Source organism: Pteronotus mesoamericanus, unplaced genomic scaffold, assembly GCF_021234165.1.
Source record: "Pteronotus mesoamericanus isolate MK-2021 breed Mesoamerican mustached bat unplaced genomic scaffold, CSHL_Meso_final scaffold_118, whole genome shotgun sequence".
Classification (NCBI taxonomy): domain Eukaryota; kingdom Metazoa; phylum Chordata; class Mammalia; order Chiroptera; family Mormoopidae; genus Pteronotus; species Pteronotus mesoamericanus.
The window spans coordinates 1,321,652-1,343,843 of record NW_026555301.1 but is presented as its reverse complement, the minus strand read 5'-3'; the positions used below and the strand labels follow the sequence as shown (position 1 = coordinate 1,343,843).

The 22,192-nt window shown below is 45.2% G+C and overlaps 1 protein-coding gene and 1 pseudogene across 1 annotated transcript in view; both read right to left on the bottom strand.

The window, feature by feature from the left end:
• The window catches only part of LOC129081781 (acetyl-coenzyme A synthetase 2-like, mitochondrial), a 50,066-nt gene extending 31,604 nt beyond the window's left edge, over positions 1–18,462 (bottom strand). Inside the window, exon 1 of the mRNA XM_054587444.1 lies at positions 18,366–18,462. The gene's annotated coding sequence lies outside the window, so the exon portion shown is untranslated. The remainder of the gene's footprint in view (positions 1–18,365) is intronic.
• LOC129081779 (FMR1-interacting protein NUFIP2-like) lies at positions 762–3,103 on the bottom strand (annotated as a pseudogene).
• Positions 18,463–22,192: the final 3,730 nt, after the last annotated feature.

The following is a 22,192-nucleotide window of genomic DNA, read 5'->3' as shown; positions in this document are numbered from 1 at the left end:
TGGACCCTAGGAAGCACACACCAAGGCACATCATAATTAAGTTACCCAAGATTAGAGATGAGGCGAGAATCTTAAAAGCAGCAAGAGAAAAGGAGACAGTTACCAACAAAGGAGTTCCCATAAAACTATCAGCTGATTTCTCAGAAGAAACCTTGAAGGCAAGAAGGGGCGGGAAAGAAGTATTCAAAGTCATGAAAAGCAAGAACCTACATGCAAGATTACTCTATCCAGCAAAGCTATCATTTAGAATGGAAGGGCAGATAATGTGCTTCCCAGATAAGGTCAAGTTAAAGGAGTTCGTCATCACCAAGGCCTTATTATATGAAATGTTAAAGGGACTTAACTAAGAAAAAGAAGAACAAAAACTATGAACAGTAAAATAGAGGGGAGGAGGAGCGATGAGACTGGGGGGAAAAGGTACAGGGAACAAACAGTATAAATCGTAGGTACAGAATAGGCAGGGGGAGGTTAAGAAGAGTATAGGAAACGGAGAAGCCAAATAACTCATATGTACAACCCATGGGTAAGGACTAATGGGGGGGGGGTGCTGGGGGGTGGAGTGGTGGAAGGGAATAAAGAGAAGAAAAATAATGGGTCAACTGTAATAGCATAATCAATAAAACATATATATAAAAGAAGTCTACTTTCTGTTGTCTTTTAAAAAATAAATATATATATATACAACATAACTATAACTATATATATACGTATATTTCTATGTATTATTCTATGATTTTATTTATGGTTCCTCTACTGTGTTGAAGATTTAGGAGCATAAAAGCATTGTGTGCCCCACTGAACAGGGGCTCTAATACAACAGAAAGGTTACAAGTGGCAGTCTTGTCCTTCATTGATCTGAACTATCTGTGGCTTCATTGTAAGTGATTATGCTTTTGGAATCTTACTTCTGCAAATTCCAAACAGAATCCATTTCTTTAGTGTGATACAAAATAGCAGCCCACAGGTCAAAAGGACCAAAGCTATCATTCCTTTCTAGACCTCTCTGGTATCCCTGTTCTTTGGTGGAGCCTAACAAAGTGTTTGCAGGAGATGCCAGAGGATTTTGATTTTCTATCTAGTAGTTTTTTAAGAGAAACACTAAAGTACCTTGACTACTGGTGTCTGCTTTTTTGCAGATTACTTATATTACTGGGTTCCAAGGATAAGGCACCACGCTCACTAGTAGCTGCAGGTTTTAGAATGCTACCCAAAACCTGAGGACTAGTCCATTTTTCCAGCTCACAAGCACTGGGGACACGGGATGCTCAGATATTGAGGGGATTATTTCAGCACTCAGTGAAACCAAAGAGGCAAGACTTCCCCTTGAAATGTCACTTGCATCACTTTATGATCTGATGACTTCCCAATGCCAGTTTCAAGCCAGCACTGGACTCATTTTTAAATGATAAACCCCAGTAATTCTGGAGGGTATCCCCCAGGTTTTGCTGATGTGTCTTAAGAGTGTAGATTCACTTGGCCAGTGCTCAACAACATGGTTTGCATATTTGAAAGGTAGATAAAAAGGTTAAACTTAATTTGTTCAACAGCTGCTGAAGGGAAGACTCTTGTCCCAAAGAACAATCAGTCCCAGAAGAGATGAGTGTTAGGGTCTTAGCAGCAGTAGTTATTAGCCACAGTAGTTCGTAGCAGCTGAGCCCCTGGAGAATACACACTTGGATCAGTACCCACTATAAGAAGCCCAAAAGTTGGCTGAAGTAACACATTTCAGCTCGAACACAGGGACCCGGTGTTAAATAGGGTCTGAATATAGGATCTGAGTTTTCCCAGTAGATAATGAAGAGGATAAAGATGAAAATGGTGACACAGAATAGTTCTGAAGTTTTGTTTTGTTTTGTTTCTGAGGGGTTTTTTTTTTTTTTTTGGTAGTTTTTGAGGTTTTTCTTAACTTTGTTTTTGTGGCTGCCTAACTTACTTTAGGAACTATTTTAGCACTGTCATTGTCCACTGGAAAAATGGGGAAGTTTAAATAGGGTCCAAGAGTCCTCTTTGGAGGCAATAACAGAGGCATACTTTCCTTTGAGCCAATCATCAAACCTCTGGTTTAATATATCAGCTTTAATATCAGAGCTTTTCTGCAGTATATCACCCACAGCAGGCTTTCCTCAGTTTGTTCTCCAGGCCCATTTTCATGCTTTTAAATGAGCTTTGAACCACTTACTTGGTTTCCCTTTTGTTCACTGTAGTCAGGCTTGACTTTTAAGTCCCTGATTCAAGGTTGAGACATTGGTCTCTTGTTGCATTATTTTGTGCTACACTAATAAATTAAGGTTTTCACAACCCTTGGCACCACTGTGCCTAGCTTTCCTTTTTTTAAGGAGTGGCATATCCACTCCCAGATCCACCACCTATTTATCTTCTGCTTTGCCCATATAACCATTAGTAATATAGCCAGAATTATTCGTTACAACACCATCTGGAATTGCTACAGTATCACTCTTATCTACAGACTGGTTCCAGATTTATTTTCGTAAGACTTTCCATTCTTTCTGTCCATATTGTTTTTCTGAATTAAATTCTTGGTTTCAATTCCTGCTTTCCAAAGGTGCTGGCTTTTAAAGTCTGCTTCAGATTAGTGTCTACAACATGTAGATTGCCACTGAGGACCCTGGAAATAGGGTTGGTAGCTTCATCAGAACCCAGGTTCTTTAAAGATATTTCTCTTTCTTCAGCATTACCATTTAGTTCACCATAGCCTTTTTTCTTCTTCAATGTTTCCTGGTGCTGCTGGAGGGCATTTCTGCTCATGTTTCAGTGGCTTTGGCCGGGCCTTGGAGCTGCCCTTGGCTCCATGCTGCAGGTATTGGTGAGGTTGCTGGTAATGGTGGTGGTGATAGTGGTTGTGGCTGTGGTTGCAGAAATAATAATGGTGGTGGTGGCGCAGCTGCTGCTGTTGCCAGGCAGGTGGTAGTGGCTGTGATGGTGCTGAGGCCATGGCTGGCCAAGCTTCTCCTCCATTGAAAGCAGATGATAAGGAAGGGGAAGGGTCAAATCAATGAACATGTATGAAGGACACATGGACGAAGCCAAGGTGAAAAAGAAAAGGAAAAAAAAGCAGATGGGACCTCCTTGCTGAGGCTGCAGTTTGCAGCACCAACAGGATCCCAGCTTGACTTTCTTGTCTTCTCTTTATCCTCTAACACATCTCCTGACAAGAGCTGGCTGAACAAGTCAGGAAAGGGTGGAAATTCTAGGAGGAACTAAGCCTGCAGGCAAGAACCAGATTAAAACAAACAAACAAACAAACAAACAAACAACAAAAAACCCAAGAGCACAGCTAAAAAAATCAGTCTGTGCTGGAAGGATCCAAAATGGCACTGGCAACCCTTTCCAAGTGACCCTTTGACAAACTTTCCTTCATCAGCATGCTAAAAACCACACCCAGGGGTCAAGATTTAACAGTAATGAGATGCAATTTATGGTCAGGCATGTTCTCAGCACGTTTAGAAACTGTGATGCTCCTCTGCAACTCCTAGATCTCCATCTTTTCCTTGGAAATCCTTACCCCTAAACTCACCTACCTGCCACTAACCCTTTAAGACTCTTCTAATTTCTTCAAATTGGAGTAAAGGTGTCTTTAGAGCATAAGCTTGCCCATTTCCATGCCTTGATTGAAGAATAAAGTTTCTTCTCTTCGTTACTGAATAGTTTTATTCTATTGGTGCGAGCAACATTGGGCAGGAAGACCTTATTTTGGGGTCTCTGACACATAAGGTTTTGGTGACACTCTGTGGTTGGGAAAGGCCACGGGTGGGACAGCACCCCTGTCCTCTGCAATGCTCCAAGAGGCCCTAATGGGGCAGCGACAGCTCCTGCAGGCCAGCAGGTCAGGCCCTCCTTTAAGCTCTGCATAGTCCCTACACGCATTTGCATAGCTCCCCTCTGTTCAGAGGATCATCAAGGAGCGGGTTCCAAAGAAAAGCAAAGCTCAAAAAGCTGCTGCCCAGAAAATCACAGCAGAATGAAAATGAAAGTTCCTCATCTCAAGCAGGGACGTCAGGGGGGCCTTTGTTTCTTTCCAAAGTCATCACGCAAGGAGACCAGATGAGAACCAAATCATAAGGCCAGCCTGCATTTCGCCCCACCATCATCAGCAACTCCTGCCCAGGCTGGCTCCAGAATGCCTCTTCTGTAAGATTTCATCTTTTCTCCTTAAAGCTTTCAGGAAGACAAAGGCACCTTTCATTAGCACCCCATCCATCACTTGCCTAAGTTTATGATGAAAGAAAAAGCCCCCCAACACTCCCCAACATCAAAGTCCCCACAATCCAGGGGCCAGAAACACCTCTACTACTCCAGGGGCAGAGGCTGGGATGGTCTGTGACAGTGCTGAAGAGGCAACTATGGACAATGATGCAGAAGAGTAACTCAAGTCCAGTACAGGTGCCACGATCATAGCTCTAAGGATTTAAGCCTCCAGGCAGTGCCTGGGGAGATGGAGGTTTGAGTGTGTGTCACAGGTCAACAGTGATGAAATCCAGTCATTCTGCAGGCCATACACGGCAGTTCGAAGTCAAGGAACAAACGTGAACTGTCCCAGTGGAGATCTGTGTTAGCTACCTAATTAGGTATGGGAGCTTTCCTTTCTCAGCTGCCACACAGTCACTGAACAAACAGCAGGCGCCATCCACCTTGTATAACTGTCACAAGTATTAATGAGAAGTATCACCCACCTGGGACCCTGCCAAATATTCAACAGGTACTTTTTTCTCATTAGATATCTTTGTTTGAAATAATTTTCTAAAATGACTAAAATCAGCTAACCCACTTTAGTGAATTCTTAAGATGTTAAAAATTCCTTTCTAGGTACTAGGCGGGGTGAGTGGGGGAACTGGACAAAGGAAATGAGATGGGAAATGTTCTCCAGGAGTACACCTTTGACTGGGGAAGTGAAGGTACATGCACAAGAGTTTGAAGTGCATTTATCATCTCATCTTGGTGGTACATTGCTCAGGGCAGCAGGGAAAGTGTTCTGGAAAGATTAGCTGTGGGGAGGCGGAGCAAGGCAGCAAAGAGGAAATGAAATGAGTGAATTTTCCTACAAGGGCAGAAGTTGCTTGGCTGTCAGAGCTGGGTGATTGACCCATAGCCCTGGGGGAGGGTCTGCAGGCCTCAGTGTTGTGCCCCCTGGTAGGTCAATGGGATTTAACCTGTGTCCTGGAGCCAGAGCTGGGTCTGGTGGGTCCCACACTCCTGCTGCATCCAGAGGGGAAATTTCTGATAAATTTGATCTAGATAAAGCCCTAAACTCATTCCTCTTCCTATCTCCTCTGCAAAGGCCATAAACCTCAAGGTCGAAGGAATCCTTGAGGGTCAGAAGGTGCAGTCTCCCTGGGGTTCAGAAATCTCATTATAACATTCTTGACCAAAGCAGTCCAGCCTCCGCTTAAACATCACACTGCTGGGAGTCACCACTTCAGAGGGCTGCCTCTTTGTCACTTCACTAGAGAAAGTCTTCCTAAAATTGGACCACGATTTACAGCTGTTCAAATTCCACCCTTTGGTCCTAGCTCAGCCCTTTAACGCTGCCCTGAATAACTCTAATTTGTCACTGAATGACAGCCCTTTAAATTCCTGAATACCTACAACTTTCCCATGAAGCCTTTCATCCCACAGGTTCTCTTGTCCAGCCCTCCATGACCCCACTTTCATTCTCTAGATACCTCCAGGTTACCAAATGGACCCTGACATTCCCATGGCATCTGATCTGCTCAGAGCAGAATATAGGTATCCAGACCTTTGCCCTCAACTCTATTTAACCATGTAAACTAAGGGCATATCACTAGTTTAACACCTGACACAAGTGGCTCATATTCAATGAGTCCACCCCTAGCACCCAATACATGGAACAGCTGCTCTTTTACCAGTGCTTTCCTATATTAATCAGAGAATTATTTTTTTCAAGTAGACTTTCTGAATTTTCCATTTGTCCCTATTTAATTATATTTCAATTTCTATTCATTTTTTCAGCTAACCCATTATTTTTTAAACTTGGATTTTTTCATTTTAAACTTTTGCTTTTTATTAGCAATTGCCTCCAGACTTAAACCACTGCAAAATATGGCGAGCAAACCTAAGTTTTCAAGTCATTAAAAAACAAATGTTATTAAAATGATCCTGTTATTCCAAGTGCTCAAAGATGTTTAAAACATGTTTTTGGATATTCATGACTTCTCAAAGACTTCCACAAACCGAAATGCTACTGTTTCTGTATCAAAAAGATGATGCAGCCACTTAGTGACTGGTGGTGCCTTGGGCTATCGCTGCAGGAAACACTAGCTTCCTCCTCACCTATGGCATCTTTCCAAGGGATAGTCAGGTACAAATTTCTGAGAAATAATCTCACTACAATGATTTAAAATTATATTTTCAAGTGCAAGGAGAAATATAACACTCGTTCTTCAGGTACTGAACAAGATATCTAAGTCTGTCTACAACATAGACTCCTCAGGGTGAAGCCTTGAATGTTGACATATGCAAATAATATCCCCAAATATACAAATGTGGACTTGTGCCCATGATGCTTAATATGAGAAAAGTGTTGGATGGGCTTGGGGGAAGGAAGGAGATCTTCTACAGCCAACTCTTAAGAACCGGGAGTAATGTTTATCTAATGCTAAAGACATAATAACTACAAATATTTGTAACTGATATGATACCTGCCCAAACTCAGATGGTATAAAGATACCCCTGGCCCGGCTCACTCCAAAACACAACATAGCCAGAAACAGAGTTCAGAAGGAAGAGAGAAAGAAATGTATTGGTATTTATTTATCTGTCTTTAAATCAAAGGTATTTTTTCATGGTTACTATTTGAAAGTATCTTTCCTTCCTAGCTATTTCCTGATGACAGCCCAGGGAAGTAAGGTAAGCCATGTGTGTGTGTGTTCCTGTATTTAAGGAGAATGTAGGATTTGCTCACTTCCTAAAATTATTCTGGCTCTTTGTGGCTATTAAATAAATACCAGCTATCTGACCTACATCCTTTAATGTCCATCTGCCCCCCCTGAATACAATCTCTACTTGGGCAGAGATTTGGACATGCATTGCCTTCTCACCAGTGTTTAGAACTGAGTCTAGCTCATTGAAGATGCTCTATAAATATTTGTTGAATAAATAGGAACAGCAGGTAAGCCTAAAATGGGAGCCCGTGCGCTATGCATGAGTGCCAGTCTACTCTGCAGATGCCTTCCACCTTCCTGAAGAGAACAGGCAAGGCTGGCTATCACTTCAGTGTCAGACTGGCAGGAAAATGTACTGCCCCTTTGAGAGAGCATATAGAAAGGACTACCCCCTCACTGGTAAACCAACTCACAGCTACTTTTCATTTTCTTCTGCCAATAAGAGAAGTAAACCCAGGTAACTGTGTTGATATGTGAATATAAGGCCTGTGACAGACTCAAGCATTTCATAGACAGTTACTTCTGTTCTCTAAGCCTGGTGCTTAGGGGCGGGGCGGGGGGTGGTCAACTCTGTGGTCTAGATGCAAAGACGAAAAACTTGAAAGAACACTCATCTTTCCTTAGTATGCTTCTCTAGAATTTGCAAACCATTTCTTTTATTTATTTATTTATTTTTTAAATCCTAACCTGAGGATATTTTTTCATTGCTTTTTAGGGAGAGAGGAAGGGAAAGAGAGAAACATCAATTGGTTGCCTCCTGTAGGTGCCCCAACCAGAAATCGAACCCACAACCCTTGGGCTACAGGACGACATTCTAACCAACTGAGCCACACCTGCCAGGGCTACAAACCATTTCTGAAAGACAAAGGTGGTAAGAGAAGAAAGGATTGGCTTGGGGAAGCAGAACACAGCAAGAAGGACCTGACTCAGGGAGAACATGGAAGGCCGGGCAGGGCATGGAGATGCCACTAAATCTGACTTAATGGTGATGAAATTTGCCCTTTCTCCTGTTACTACACTGAGAGACTAGAAGCCCAGGAAATTCAGCTGAATGGGCTCTAAACCAAGTACAAAATTCCTCATACATCATTATTTAATTTCAAGACTATGACCTTTAGCAAACAAGTTGCAGTGAAATATAAAACTGGAGCCACACTTAAACACAAAATGCTCCCAAAGCTGCTATTTTCCAAGGAAGGCCCCAGACATACTTAGGATTCACAGAACGCAAGAGCTGAACTGCCACTTGTAACACCAGGTCAACTAGTGAATTTGGGATCACTAAAGCTGTGTGTTTTCTAAATTCCTTACAAAAAAATAAATGTATTTCCCTTGTGGCTTTGCTGTACTCAGAAGAAATACTCACCTGAGGATATTTTTTGGTCCTCAGGTGAGGACTCAGAGCTTCTCTCTTAGACCAAACAAACATCTGATCAGACAGGGTTCCCACTCCAGCTCCCCCTATACCTAGGGCCTTAGTTGTCTTATCTATAGAATGGCCTAATGATAGAGCCTACTTCTAGGGTGACGGTGAGGACTGCTATGATCTGAAAGATTGTGTTCCCCCCAAATTTACATGTGGAAATCTTAGTCCCCAAAGATGATGGTATTAGGAGACGAGGCCTCTGGGAGGTGATTAAGCATGAGGGTGAAATCCTCATGAATAGGATTGTGCCCTTATTTTAAAAAAATAAAAAAGGGGTCCCACAGAGCTCCCTTGCCCCTTCCACCATGTGCGTGCACAGTGAGAAGGTGCTTGATCCAGGAGAGACCTTACCAGAATGTCACCATGCTGATGCCTCGAACTTGGATTTCCAGACTCCACTACTGTGGGAAATACGAGGTCTGCCCAGAAGGTATCAATCAATGTAATATGAAAAATAGAGACATTTATTGACGAAGATGCAGATACAGACACAAGGAACACTGTCCATAGGACAATGATGTCTCAGTCCACTTCAAAGTAGGCACCTTGGGATCTCACACTGTTCTCCCAACTGCCATCCATGAACTGAAATCTCTTCCCTTTCAAAGGTGATTTTAGTTTTGGGAAAAGCCAGAGGTCACAGGGTGCCAAATCTGGGCTGTAGAGGGGCTGAGTCACCAGGGTGATTTGATGTTTCGCCAAAAAACCCTGCACAAGACGTGATGCATGAGCGGACATGTTGTCGTGATGAAGCTGCCAATCACCAGCTGCTCATAGATGAGGCATTCTGAATCATCCAAATAAGTTTCCACAGAGGAATGTTCAAGCTTAATGCAAAATCTGGTACAGGTTTCTTGCTCTACTTGCTCCGTCATTTTGAATACGATGGTCACACAGTACACATGCTCACTCAACAGCGTCCACTGCCCGCACTGACTAGTACTGTGAAGTTGTCATTGTTTACTCATGCGCATTCCAGTCCATTCTCCTTGGCTGCCAGGTTACATCATGCAAAACATTCTCATTATATTAACAATGGCTGGACTTTTTCTGGATGGACCTTGCAAGTTTCTGTTATTTATAAGACCCCAGTCTGTGGTGTTTTATTATAGCAGCTGGGAAAGACTTAAGGCAAGAATCAAATATGAGGTCCCAGGCGCAATTATTGCAGACAGTGGCAGAAAAAAGAATTAATAGAAGATGAGCACCTCAAGTGCCTCTTCTCAGGAGGGAGAAGGAAAATGGCAGTTTGCTTTCATGTAAGTTGCAAGTCTGTGTTATTCATTGACTCAGAGTGAATGAGCCTCACAAGCATTTGAATGCCACTCATGAAGCCCTCACCTACATGGCCCATCTGCTGTGTTCCTGTGGTGGGTGCTGTTGGGACGTCCTCACCTTAGCATGTAGCAGGGGGATGTGAGAAGGGTTCATTATCCAGTCAGGGCTGCTACTGGCCTGCAGGTTCCAGGCACTCAGCCCATGGCCCGTGCTTCTGAAAGGCTGGAGGGAAGGCAGACATCCCCACCCTGCCACTCTCTGGGCATCCCACCCATCCATTACCCGCTGTGTCACCCCACAGCCTGCATCAGCAACCTCACCTCTTCCAGCCACACCTGCCACCCACTAGAGCACAAGAAACCTCTTCTCTAAGCTGCCACAGAACCATCAGGTCCACAATCTCATACCTCCTCAGCATCAAGGGGGTTGGTACCTTCCCTAGCTCCACATGTTACTATCTAGAACACCCTCCTCCTGTCTACATACCCTCCACTCACATTTCCTGCTCATGGAATGACAACAGTAACTGCTATTAAGTGAATGTCCTGTGCCGAGCACTGCTGTTAATCTTTCGCACATCCATACAACCCTCACAACAACTTATGGGTTATGAGCTATCATCTCCTCCTCTCATTTTCCAGATGAAAAAATTGAGGCACACAGCATTTAAGTGACTTTTTCACAACTCTTCAATTGAAAGGGTTAGGCCTGGCTCCAATGGTCTTGTCTTAACCAGTTCCTCTATAACCCTCAGCATCAGAACTGCTTGCTTTCTATTGCAAAAGTGCCTGGACTTCATCATTTTTGTTATCTGCCACCTTTACTGTTATTTATGCAACATTTGGGTGGGGTGGTTTATTTTTATGTAAATTTATTTTAAAAATAAAGTAAAGGCTCTGAACCTGACGCTAACCGTATTCAAAATGGAATTTAGGAAGTGTAAGCCTGCTCAGTGCAGTTACATCCAGCCTTTCTTGTAATCAGGTTGAAGCACGGAGAAGAGAGTGTGACTTGGGACGAAGTTGCCTTTTCTTTCATAATTCAGTGTTTTGTTCTATGCTCAGGACTACCTCCCCCGAATATGTCTCCCTAGGCATGTCAGGTCAAATGCCACACCACAAGTGTTTCGCTCCTACTCTGACACAGCCTAGTATGGTGTTGGCCTCTAGATAAACCTTGCGGAATGGAAGTAATGGTTAGACTGCAGAAAGTCTGCCCTCCTCTGTAATTAATGCCTAATTCCCCACTTGGCCTATTTCCCCTTACACCCCAGCACTTGGTCTTCAGCCAGAGTCTTGTCTCCTAAAAAGAAGTTCTTTCCTTTCCAGAACCAAAGACCAGCTCATATCACCGAGGGCACCCATGCACAAAGAGCTCCAGAGGAGCCTACAGACTGGCAACCTGGACAAGGAGACACTAGTGGACTCCAGTCTGGAACCCAGCCCTGAAAACTCCCTAGTGTCCTGGCAGGACATTCATCTACTGCCTGGCAGGCTTGTTTACCTCCCAGAGAAGCCACAAAAGTAATGATCTTTCCCTGACAGAATATAGGAGAAGATGTAGGTTTTAACTTTATAAATACACGCACTTTTCCTTGTGGTTAAAGAAAAAAGTGCTACAGGATGTTGTTCAGTTCCCTCTTCAGGTTTACGTGCCCACAAGTGATTTGGTGAGTCTCTCTACACTGCTCCAACGCAAGTCCCCTGGGCCATAACAATGACAAAACACAGAACAAGTGCGTTCATACAGATACCTTCAGACCAAACACGGGTGGCAGTGGCTCTATTTCTCATGCTTCAAGGTGAATGAATCCACAGAGCCTTCCAAGTTAACACCTGGAGGAAAGTAAGCAGGGACAGTTTGCTCTGTAGACACAGCCTCACAGGTGAGAATCCAGACTGCGTTAAAAACTCAGTGTGACTGCCTCAGGCCCAAGTTGTTTTCCTGGCCTTTTGGTCACAACTTTGAGAAGCACAAAAATGCCTCTGAGCCTGTCACCAAGTTAGTGCTGTAGAGCAGCGGGGACCCACTCGTATCTTCACCTCTTCCCTCAGATGGGGATGGAAGACTCAGGTTCCTCAGCACAGCCAAAGAGCCAGGCAAAGCTGGTTCAAATCTTATTTCTGGCCTTTCCAGCTGGGTGAGCTTGAGAGCTCCTGAAGTTCATTGGGTGTCAGGTCCCGGGCTTTAAAACAAAGGGTCACCATGAATATGAACTAAGATCATCAGTGTGAGCTCATGCCCAGGCTTGTCCCCATGCTGAAGGTTCAGCCATAACTTCAGGAGGATGGAGGGCTGGGATGTGTTATTTCCAGCTTGACTGTGGCATTTTTACTGCAACCTTCCCCAGAGTCATTCTTGGCAGCCCTTGTCCCAGGCAAGTCCTAATGGGGACCAGACAGCAGGCAGGGCAGTGAGACCCCACAGTGAGGCACACAGCAAAGCTGAGTCAGGCTTATCCCACTGTCTTGAGCCTCTGGAAGCAGAAAAGCAAATGCAAACAGGAACAACAAAACACTGCCCTAGAAGCCTCAGCTCCAAGCGCCAGCTACAGTGAAGTCTATGCCCTTCTCCTCACACCTCAGAGCCCATGCAATCACACCGCCACCCCACTCCCAACGCCAGCACCAGTCCTCACTAGCCTGCATTCTCCCCTTACCAGGCTGTGGCCCTTCTCTTCCCACAATTCAACCAATCCCCGACACCTCCAGATGGCGGGAAACAGTTCAGGAAAGCAAGGATCCAGTACCAAGGGAGGTGTGCTCCCAAGTAAGCCTCTGTCGCTGTGCTCAGAGAGTCCCCATCAGGTTTCCCTGGACGTACATAGATTCTCTCAGTGTGAGTCATTTCTGCTGTAGTCCCACGGTTGGTCATTCTAAAACATGAAATTCCAGGAGCCTTAGCTTGCCCAAAAGGAAAAAGAAAAATAAGTGGTCATATTTAGAAAGTTCAAAACACTTTCCAGATTCAGCATTAGGAGCCAAAGCCTTAAGGAAAGTCTTTAAAACCAGCCTAATCCAAGTAACACAGGCTTCTACTGGATTCTGGGAGTCAGTATGCAGATTCCTCTTAGGCTGGAAGCTGGGAAACCACACAGAACTCCAGGAGCCACTGGCCTCTCTGCCCCACCCAGGGGAGCACCTTGAACAAATCAACTTTGCCCTGTGTGACAGGTGGCCAGTCACCACACTCATCAACCTCATTATGCCAGTTTATGATCCTTCTCTCAATTGCCCCAATATTTTAATAAAGGAGTCTGCTCACTAAAGTTATTACTTTGGGGGTGAGAAGAAGAGCAAGGTGCAAAGGTCATGCATACAAGTAAACGGAAGGGCAGTTTGTTAGCTGATGAGATTTTTTCTCCTGAGTTGAAGTCCTCACCCTGAAAATGCCACCCTATCCTCCCAGCACCAGCAGCCATAGGGATACCCTGTGCCCTTCCCATTGTCAAATCTGAAGTCCTCTACTGACCTCCCTTCAACTGGCCCTCATCCTCCCAGACACTGTCCTGGGCTTTAATACCCCATGTCCTACTATCTAGTAGAGGAGAAGTGTGTTTCCATTTTGTAGATGAGAAAACTGAGGGTCAGAAAGCTGGAGTGGCCCTGGCCAGCTTGCTCAGTTGGTTAGAGCATCACCCCGATACACCAAGGTTGTAGGTTCAGTCCCTGGTCAGGGCACATACAAGAAGCAACCAATGAATGCATAAATAAACAGAACAGCAAATTGATATCTCTCCCTCTCTTTTTCTCCTCACCTTTCCTCTCTCTAAAAGAAAAAAATAAAAATAGAAAAAGAAAGAAAGAAAGAAAGCTGGAGTGATTTCCTTAAGGCCACACACACAGAGCCAGGCAACAGAGTGGGTGTGGAGCATCAACCTCCCACCTCCACCCTTGCTGGCTACCTCACCCTCCAGTTTGCTCACATACCACTGCCTCCTTCTGCCTCCATCATCACGTCTCCTCTGCTGCCTCACAGAATCTAACCCTCCACAGGACTTCCGCCAGGGGTCCACAGTGAGACTTCCTTTTTCATACCACTGGTGTCCAAAAGGACCAGCCACTTTTGTGACCTCAGTAGGTGGCTAAGTTTGAAGACATCTAGGTCCAAGGACACAAACAAGCCTCTGGAGGAGGTGCCTCCAGGTTGCAGGCCCACCTGGCTCCTTCTGTCCATGTGTGCTGGTCTAGCTCCCCCGGACAGAGGGCTATCCCAAAGGGCCAGGCCCCATCTTATATTCCCGGTGGGCCTTCCACATTAGGCACTAGGCTGCCTCAAGCCTCAATGACACCTGATGCCTGGCCCAGCACACCCAAGGGGGAAAGCCATCCTCTCAGTACCTGAGCACGAGGCAGACAGGGGGAGGAGGGCCTGACATCCCCCTTCTCCTCTGGATAGGGGCTCCTCACTATAGAGAGCCCCTCCCCAATAAAAAGGCCCAGATGGAACAACCACAGAAATATTCCTCCAGGGGCTTGACTCACAGTGAAAACTATACTCAGCTCTCATGGCTGGGAGGCACACACAAGACAATGTCTGCCCTTCCAGGTGCAGCACAATGACTAGCTCTGCTACTCTGTTTACATGATACTGTGGGCCTGAGTATGGGCATGTTACTATGCACTTGCTCCATGACCACTAGCAATGGAACAGCACTGGTCTCCTCTAATCCCTGTTTTGACTGATGAGGATGCTGAAGTCCACAGTGCTGGCCAGGGTTAAAACCTGTTACAGCTTAATTAAAAGGAGGGTCACATCTGGACTCAGGTTAAAGTTCAGGCCCCTCTTTAAAGAACCTCAGGCAAAAGATGAGCTGGTTAAGAGCTTTGGTAAATACTCTAAGCACGGCACCCACAGTCTCTTCTCTCCTCTGTTTCTGGGCATCCACACACACGCCATAAGTTTTGATCTCATGAATCTACCTAAGACCCCACCACCACCTTCCTGAAGGGAAGGGATCAATGTTTCTTTTCATCCCCATCCCCAAGGGCCTCTGAAATCTGCCAACCTGAACTACATGTGACGAACAATCTTGTAAAATAGGCACCAAGCTGGAGAAGCTCACATGGACGGTTGAAAGGAGCAGAGCCCAAGGTGCCATCTGGCTGCAAAGCCCTGGGGCGCCACCCAGGTTATTTGGGCCCACCTGGCCTTTGTAGGCCCTATCTAGAAGGCCTCATGCAGTTCAAGAGGGGCCCAAGGTCTGCAATCCTGCTGGTTCACTAGGAGACAATAGCTTCCCCAGGCCATCCCTGAACACACATCTGAAATTGGGATGGGGTGACCCTCTGACCCTGGCTCTGGCCTCAGGCCACAGGCCGCCCTCTTTCTTGGAAGATGGGGAGGAGTGTGCAGGCCATCCCAGGCTGATCACTGCCAAGCAGAGCATTCCTGCTCTTTCACCTCTTACAGGGAAGTGAACACTACACTTCTGAAGGAGGAAACTCGAGAAAACCAGTCAATGAGGTTCTCCTACCGGAGCCAGGTAGCCAGCACCAGCACAAGGCCTACCTGCCCTGCTGATAGCAGGTAGCCACCTTCAGTCCATCTTGGAACTGGTGTCACAAAAGGAAAGTCCTGATGGGGTGGGGTGGCGGGGGGGGGGGGCGGTGGACAGGATTAGAACATGGGGCTTCCCCAATGTTCCCAAAGCCGACCTGCCAAGCCTCTTCCACCCAAGGGAAATAAGGTTACAAATACATGCCGGTATTCAGAATAGGGGACACTTGAAGGACACAGATAAGTAATTGCAGACTTGCAGACAAGATTAACAGAGCAGGAGAAGGGCTCTGCCTGAAACCTGGAAAACATTAGCAGGACAGGTCCTTTAACACTAACAGCAGCTTGTAGGAACACACCTGGAGAATGAGAATGTTTAAAATGTATGTATACAAGTATATGTACTGTACACACACACACACACACACACACATACCCCTGTGGGCATGCACATGTGTGTCTGCCTAGACATATGGAAAATAGTGGCAATTCTTGCAAGTGGGATGAAGGTGTTACTAATGGTTACTGGGGCAGGAACTGCTGGTTCATGTTACAAACTCTACAATGGCTTCAGAAATGTGCCGCATCAAAAGAAGTCAGCAGACCCAGGAGTGTGAGGCTTTGGGCACCCGAGGAATGAGACATGTCACCCAAACTTGAGACAGACAAGGTGGACATGGTCCCCAGGAAACTGCACTGCCACCAGCACCCCAGCCTCTAAGAACCACAACCCCATAAAGAGCTCAAGCTATGAGTCTAGAACTTGGTCTTTGTGCTTGTGGTCATTCTGTGGCACCTTGAGTGCCACCACATGGGACACTGGGCAGGGAAAGCACTTTATTTTAGTGAAAGTATGCTGGCAGGACAGCTAGCACCAGTGTCTAGGTGGCTATACTGAGAGGCGAGGAAGAAAATCTTTTATCAGAACACTAAAATGAGCCCAGGCTGGTGTGGCTGAGTGGACTGAGCACCGGTCTGCGAATCGAAGGGTCGCTGGTTCTATTCCCAGTGAGGGCACATGCCTGGGTTGCAGGCCAGGTCCCCCACGGGGGGCACATGAGAGGCAACCACACATTGATGTTTCTTTCCCTCTCTCCCTCCTTCCTCATCTCTCAAATAAATACATACATACATAAATAAACTAAAATGACCAGGAAAATAATTAGCCCAAGTCTTTCAAAAACTAGCTGCAATTATAGACAAACTGTATGCACACTTCTCTTTTTACTCAAGCAGTAAACAGTAATAGTCATCGGGAGCTAAGATAGCTGAAGTTTGTAAAACTGTTCTGAGCCAAATCTGTACATTTTTGGAGAGAGAACAGTAAGTATTTTGCCTATACTCATAAGTTTGCCCCCTGTGCAAGGTTGCTTTGGTGTATTGGAACTAAAGTTGTTCTCAGCTTTAACACACTGGCTGCAGTACTGGAAATTCCCCCGTGGTTCACAATTAATCACACATCTCAGCAGGCCAGCCCAAGCCCAGCTCTCACTGCTGAACATTCACTTGGTGTGTGCACAGGCGATGTCCAGCCAAGGGGATGCCACACATCGTACCCTCCCACTCCCTGCTCTCCCCTCAAGGACCCAGGCATGCCTGAGGCAGTGATGGAAGGAAATCAGTCTGTGGCCGGACCCACTTTGTCTCCAGCATCCAGTTGGTTAGCTCCTCCACCCCCCACGCACAGAGTCTTAATCTTTTACTAAAGTCGAGTTGGGCCAATAATAGTAAAGAATAATGGAGCCAGTTTATTTATTAGAGCAGTGCTCCTCAAACTCTAGTGCGCACAGAGGTCCTGGGGATCTGCCTCAGCCATCTGAGTGGGGCTGTATAGGCCATGAGCTTGGCTGGTGGGAGATGGGTCCATGCAGAAGCTGGAAAGGCCATGATGGACTATGAATAGAGAGGGTGTTGACAAAAACAGGAGAGACAAGTAGGGCACTACCCATTAAAAGTTGCAGCAGATCCGAAAGTCAACCTGAGTAGTTTTATCATCTTTGGTGATAAATCCCAAGTTTAAGAGACAAGCAAGAAACTAGGGGTGCCTAGTGGATCCACAGTCACCCAAATGGCAAAGGAAGAACTGCTGTTCTCAGGGCCCTGGGCCTGGGTCTGTTTCTGAACATTCCTACCACATTCTCTCACTCCCCTCACCCCAGCCACATGCACCTTCTGTCTGTTTCTGGGGTACCTATGCTTATTTCCCCTCAGGGTCCTGAATTGGCCTGGGAAGTTCTCCCCCCATCCTTCTCATGGCTGCTTCTCCTTAGCAATAGGACCTCGGCTTAAATGTCACCTCCTCAGAGACACCCAACTACACTGCTATGAATTTGGGGATTGTATGATACAGTGGCACATAATGAAACTTGTTAAATGACTGCACAAGAAAAGCTGTAAGCCACCCACCAGGAGCATAATCATGCTCATGACTCCATGATGGGGGCTGGGGGTGGTGATAAAGGACACACAACTGAGGTTCATAGTGGGTGTGAGATAGCACTGTAAAGGGAACTCTAGGCTTTAGCAAAGGGAGTTCTACCTCTGGGGAAAGAAGACTCAATGCTCTGCAGTGACTGGCCACAGAGACCCCAAGCAAGGCCATTCCCCACAGGAGAAAACATTTTCAGGCCAGTTACTATTCCTGGACACTGGGTTCGTTCAAATCCCCCAACACACACACAATATCCAGAAGGGTGCACGGCACTTAGAATATGTGAAGAATTTAAATAATCAAAGAATACAAATGTCAGGTGTACCCCTCTGTAAAAGACTTGATTTTACTTTTGGCCCCACTCTTATAAGTGCCACAAGAGTAAGAGGCTGAGTGGGTTAATTTTATGATAATTATGCCAGCATCTATTTTATTCAGCTTGCGTTCATGCTTACTTTTCCTGGGATGAGAGAACATTTCCAAAGCTGAAACATGCTCCTTGGTGTTCAGACCACCCCTGCCCAGGACTGAACACACACTGACAGGACTGTGCCAACAGCCACCCTATGCCTTGCACATTCATTGTAGTTGTTCTGAAAGACCCAGTTCCTTCTATGGGAATCTGAAGACACCAAGTATTGCCAAGTGAACAGGAAAGCCAGGCTTCTTCCAAGCTGGGCAATCCTACTCCTGGAACACAGTCCAGGAGAAGTGTCTGGTGCCAGCATCTACAGCAGAGACACAAAGGCCCAAGGAGACCCTGTGGAGCACAGGTACAGGGTGATGCCTGCCATCAGGGGACACACATTACCTGTAGGTGATCCTCACTTCAGTTCCAGGCTCATCTCGCTCCCAGATCAAAGCAATGCTCTCCGGGGACTTCTGAACATGCTGATCCAAGCAGTTGACTGTACAAAAACAGGTTAACAAACATTAAACTTGGAGCTCTTGGAGTCAGAATCAGGGGAGGGTCTGGTGTGCTGTGACTTGTACTATTCCCCACTGAGGTGGATATTTCCATTTTCCTCATCAAAGATGTCATTTCTACTTCCTTGCAAGGAGACGGGTAATTGTCAAAGCCTGTGAAAATAGGACAATAACTACACAAATATGATCTCACAGGTACAGGGTGATCCCCTGTGAAAATGGTATAAAGCCGACATTTCACACCAGCAGTCCCAATCCCAGCCACACATTGGTGTTGTCTGGGCCACCCCCAGGGACCCTGACCCAAATGACCCTATAATTTTCAAGGCTCCTGGGTGGTTCTAATGTTCAGTGTGGGCCGGGTACCACAGCCTGAGGTGTTGGAAAGACCTCATATATATACACCTCTCTCTCTCTATATATAGATTGATTTTAGAGAGGAGGGGAGGGAGAGAGAAATATTGATGTGAGAGAGAAACATTGATCAGTTGCCTTCAGTACACTCCCTGGCTTTTTGAGGATCAAATGCACAACCTAGCTAGGTATGTGCCCTGAAGGGATTGAACCTGAAGACTTTTGGTGTACCAGGTGATGCTCCAATCAACTGAGCCACCGGACAGGGCTAGAGAGAATACCTAATGTAAATAGGATGCTCCTGATCCAATACAACTTTCATGCAAAGGGCTCTCGCATGTGGTAGAGCTGCACAGTGTCCAGGTCAAGGAACCACATCCCTTCTTAGGTGTCCAGTCAGCACCCTAAAACCAGCCTCTGTTCCAAGGAGTGTTGCAATGATGAGGAAATGCAATGATGGTTTTCCGGAAGACTCTGCTCCCCTCCTCCTCCATTACCCAAGCTCAGGTCACATGACTGCCCGCAAAAAACAGAAGGTCAGTTCTGCCAGTTTACTGTAAACCTGAAGATTAGTAGGATTATGTTCATTTGCTGACATCCTGTTCAAGGTGAGCTTAGCTGTGGCTGTCAATGCCAGCCTCCAAAGCCAGGCTTTCATTGCTCACCTCTCCATCAGGGGAGAAAATGATCACCACAAATATCTGTTGGAGGCAGCAGCCATCTGTCCCCCTGGTCGTCAGGGTCACCCCAATGTCCAGGTATATAAATGTTTGTTTTCTTTTTCCTTTTCAGAGCAGTTACTTATCTTCTTCAAATCAGTCTTCTCCTATGTAAATGGGAGCTGAATTATCTACCATGTCTAACTCACAAGGCTATGACCAGAAACCAATGAAATACTGAATGTTAAAGTGCTATTATATGAACACAAGGTACTATTACCAACTGATAAATACCATGCTATGAGTTGGAGACTTTTTAAAAATTTATTTATTTATTTATTTATTTTTAGAGAGGGGAAGGGAGGAAGAAAGAGCGGGAGAGAAACACCAATGTGTGGTTGCGTCTCACGTGCGCCCTACCAGGGACCTGTATCACAACCCAGGCATGTGCCCTAGACTGGGAATTGAACCGGCAATCCTTTGGTTCGCAGGCTGGCACTCAGTCTGCTGAGCCACACCAGCCAGGGCTGAGTTAGACTTTCAAATGCAATAACCATTCTGACAAAATTTATGGGAGATACCAAAATATCATGTGATTCCTCTGATTCTTGAGAGGGTGAACTCACAAGAAAATATTTACATACTTTAGTTAATATGGGTCTGTGCGTGTGTGTGTGAGAATTATGTTTTCCCCTCCTGGGTTATTTTCTCTATTAATTATTCTTATAATAAAAATTTATTTTCAATTTTCTGATTCCTAACCGGTATATAAATTTTACATCAAAAATTTTAATAAAGATATATGTCATGAAAAAAGTTATTATTGACTCAGAAAGGTTCTTTGAATTATTAAACAAATAGATGAGAATAAATGCCAATAACACAGAAGAGAGGAAAAGAAAGAAGAGAAACTGAGAAGGTGGCGCTTGGTGGCAGAACCTGGATTTATATAATAAACCCAAAATCAATGTGTATATGTTTGAGTGTCTCAATATGTTCCAGAGTTGAGAAATCACGTTTTCACACCACAACTGGGGATTTCTGACTTCTGTTGAACAACCAGCAGATGAGGGCACACCTTACCCTGAGAGCTGAGGTGGTAGCCATGCCTCAGCAGAGCAGGTCCTGTTCCCACTCCACTGCCTGGCCCTGGAGGACCTGACTGATGCAACAGGAAGCAGTGACCCTAAGCAGGTCGTGACAAGCCTTGGAGTACTCAGGTCCTTGACGCTGAAGACAGATAATAAGAAAGGCTTGGAGGAGGGAAACAGAGTGAGTTAAAGCTGTGCACGGAGCAGGAGAGTGTTGCTTCCATGTGTACATGAGTGTTCACTGGACCCTGGCTGCACCAGGCATTACTGGGGAACCGATGCAAACCCTTGGCGCCGCCCTAGAGCAGCTCTGAGAAGAGCCGTCCATCAGGAAAGGCTTCAAGTGCAATGAATGAATTAATTCTTACTATTTAATTTCAAATAGGCCTTTTCTAGAGATGATACATAGTAACAAGACTGTTTCCTCTGCCTGGAAATCCTCCTCCCAGTTTCCTTCACCAAAATGCTATTCATCTTTCAGCTCCTTCAGCTGTCAAATGCTCTCACGTTATTCCCCTTTAATGCAAGTATTACACTTAAAATTTTACATTTATTATGGTGAGCTGAATAAAATTGTCTCTTTCCTTAAATTTCCATAATTGAGCAAGTTTGTAGTTTGCTCAATTCATCCATCTTCCAGCACTTAGGAATATACCTGGTTCACTAAATTAGTGTTAAAGAACAAACTAAGGATTATTTCATGTTTTCTTAGGCCATATTTATTATTATTTATATCTTGAAACTATAATTTGGGTATCCTTTTGATATGTTAAACTAATTTTTGTTTTTTAATATCCACAGCTCAAAGTCTTTTTGTACGTAAAGTTTTATTGAGCCAAAAGAGCTAGCTAAAAGACAGGTCTTAGGGCATGGAATCTAAATTACTAGCAGTATGGCTAGGGAGAAAAGACAGCATGTCCGTGGTCCCGGAGTTTTGCCAGCATTTTATACATCAAGTAGGGGGAAGAGAGAAGAGGTCTGAAAGAATTTAAGTAAGCTATAGGCAAAGCCGTAGGCAAATGGAAGGGGGCTAGCTCTGGGATAATTGCACAGTTGGAATATGAAGAAATGTCCCCTCCTGTAGCCTGGCTGGGGGTAGCAGTCCGAAAAACGCTGTGTAAACAGGTGGGACTCCAGAAGTTACGTGGTGTCTCGCAAAAATAACCTGTGAAAAGAGCCACCTGGAAACCAGCGCTAAATTCCAACAGGAAAAACAGGAATGTGAGAAATGTTAACTGGTCAGCAGCCACTAAGAGACTCTTTTATTCTCCCGCTGTAATTTAATTTAGGGTCTTTTTCTTAACACTTTTTATAAACTTTATCAAACGTCTGTTGTAACTATCACAAAAAAGATTTAACACTCAACACCTAGCCTTAACCAAAGGGACATTTTCTAGCCTGTTTTTCTCTTAACCAGACCAGTTCAGAAAAAGTATAATTTTTAGGTAGGCCTGTTGCCCTGCTGTACCTCTAAGAATATAATCCTATTTTTTACGCTGCCTGTAGAAACCGCGGTCTTTTTCATCTAATAAACAGCACCATCCTCTTTACCAAAACAAACCGCCAACACCTCTGTCCAGCACTGCCGAAATGCGAAACAATTATCG